Below are 2839 nucleotides of genomic sequence, written 5' to 3'. Positions count from 1 at the left end.
AGGTCCCGGTACTGATAATAGCCACTGGTTGGAGGAATCCCAGACTAGACAGAAAGCAGGAATTAAAAAAAAAAAGAAGCAAACTTTGAAAGGCAGCTCTCTGTCAATCAATGTATCCCAACAGGTCCTTGGAGTAGTCTGTAGAGCATTAGAACTTAATTTAGTCCTGTAAGAATGTTTATTTTTCACGCCATTATTCAAATTATAATTATGACTGAACTAAAGCAAGCTTTATGCCACGGTCATCCTTCTAATACTCTACAATAGCCGGAGAGAGTAGATTGTTTAGGATGTGTAAGAAGCAATGAAGAAGATAGCAGCAGTGGGCGCTCATCAGCGCTGGAGGAGGGAAAGCCCAGGGGTAAGTCTGCCACTATACGCAAGTATTCACAGCATTATTATGGGAAGAGCTGCTTTCGCTATTGTCCCTCATAGTTATAAGAAGCCAGCATGTAACTCAACTTGCCACATACTTGTCCCTTTAACAAATATTTGTCCCTTTAACAAATAACTAGCTGTAAGTCGCATACATCGAATTTCATGTATTCTCTATTAATGGCTGAAGACCTTTCTTGCCATCAATGCCAGCATAGAAGGCAGCAAAAACACTGCGGCACCAGGCCTGTGACCACGATGCTGAATGCCTATTGACAAAACCAGTGAGGCAGCTATCCACGGAGATAGCTGCAAGTCATAAGTGTAAATTATTACAGGAGATGTACAAGCCTCATTAATAAAGCACTCCAATTATACAGATAAAAGGAAATGTTTCAAGTTAAGGATCGCTTTACTGTACAGACAAATCTGTTTATTACATTAAGCCAAGAATTTTTGGACAAAAGCCACAGAACTGAAGACTTTATGGGTAGGCCATACACATCAGCAGAGGAACATACTGTCCTAATAAAGTACAGACTACACTCTGTATCACACAAGTGTCAATGGTATAGATCCAGACCCCAGCGGGTCCCTACATTGCTGGACAGGCATGACATCCTATTGGAAGCCATAACACCTTGGTAGTCCAATGTAGCGGCTAAATATGGCCCGTATATAACCTATTAGATTGTAAGATTATCTCCAGGCAGATATCAAATGCACAAATTTAGTAGGGATGCACCGATACCAGTTCAGATACCAGTGCAGATTCTTGGCATTTTCATGAGAACTACCAGGGTTGCAGCTGGGACCGGGCTCTGGCGCTCCACCAATGTCCTGAAATCATTAGTCTGTATTGTTTTAGAAAAACTGTCACATGACACTAAACAAAAATGTATCAGTACTTGTATCTGTGAGTACTTGGGCAAGTATCAGTACTTGTATCTGTGAGGACTTGGACCAGTATCAATACTTGTATCTGTGAGGACTTGGGCAAGTATCAGTACTTGTATCTGTGAGGACTTGGGCAAGTATCGGTACTTGTATCTGTGAGGACTTGGGCAAGTATCGGTACTTGTATCGGTGAGGACTTGGACGCGTATCAGTACTTGTATCTGTGAGGACTGATCAGAGCTCAGATTGGGAGAGGTAAAAGCCACACAGGGAGCCAATCAGTAGCGCTAACAAGGAACATGATGATAGGAGGAGAAAGCAGAGTGACAGAGAGATGAGTACCACAGTCCGCTGCTTCTCCTTTCACTGTCTTGTCACAGGCTGAGGGAGGAAGAAGATATAGAACTCTATTACTTAACTGCGACAGACGAAAAATCAGATCTCCTGCTCTCCCAGAGAGGGCTGTGCTGTGTGACAGAGCTGTGTAAACCTTGCAACTAAAAAAACAGAAAGTACAAATTTCTTGGCAGACAAAACAACTCCGATATATGTGTTCCTCCTGTGTTATTAGCGGCTGCACATTCTGCTATACATTTTGCAAATAGGAAAAGTAGATAAAATGACAGACAATTAGGCATAGGCAGGCAGAGTGGATACAGATATATACAGCATAGGTAATGGTTCGGAGATTTGTGAGGGTCTGGGGGGGGCGACAAGCAAAGCAGACACTTTCCCTTTAGATTTCACCAACCTTCCGTATTGCATCCTTTTAGGATCATTGCTTTGCCCTGTCGTATAACTGCTCTTATACACTGAGTGGCCAGATTATTATGACCACCCCATCAGTACTTTGTTGGGCCACAAGATAACTCCACGGGATGACTTCGTTGGGCCGCCTTGTGACTCCACGAGATGATGAAAGGTGATGCGAGGAATCTGACACGGCGCTGTTACCCTTCTGTTGTCTTGTACCAGTCTTGCCCCTCCCCCGTTCTGCCCTAACATTGACTAGTCGCTGACGGCCACAATTCGCACGTTCAGACCAAGATTTTCGGCTGACAGTCCGGTCTTTAAACACTTTAACAATGAGCTGCTCTTGAACATGTAATGAATTCTGCTGTTTTGCTGATACTCGCTCCATGGCTCCGAGCGCCAACAATCATCCCGCGTTCAAAGGCTGTTACATCGCGTTGTTTCCCCGTATCTTCAGAAATCACTTCTACTGTCGTGGTAACCAACCCGCTTCCCTATTTATAATGGTCTGGCCCTCTAGCAACTTCAGCGCCAAATTATAGCTCATTTGCCTACAAACGTCAGGTGGTCATAATAATCCGGCCACTCAGTGTAGTATCATGTTTGACTGATCAGCTGGAGGTATTGCAGACTCATTTGTCTACTCAGGGACGGATTTCCCACAAGGCCAACTGAGGCCCGGCCTTGGGGCAGCAGGGAGTAGAGGGGCAGCAGGGGTGTGGAATTCCTATCTCCCGACGCCCAGAAGATGCAGTTCCGGGCGCCGGGCAGGTAATTGTTTTCTATGTTTACCCCTGCTTTGGACAAGCAGGGC

The sequence above is a fragment of the Nanorana parkeri genome, unplaced genomic scaffold (assembly GCF_000935625.1).
Source record: "Nanorana parkeri isolate BGI_ZX_2015 unplaced genomic scaffold, ASM93562v1 scaffold946, whole genome shotgun sequence".
Taxonomy (NCBI): Eukaryota; Metazoa; Chordata; class Amphibia; order Anura; family Dicroglossidae; genus Nanorana; species Nanorana parkeri.
This window is presented reverse-complemented; position numbering follows the sequence as displayed.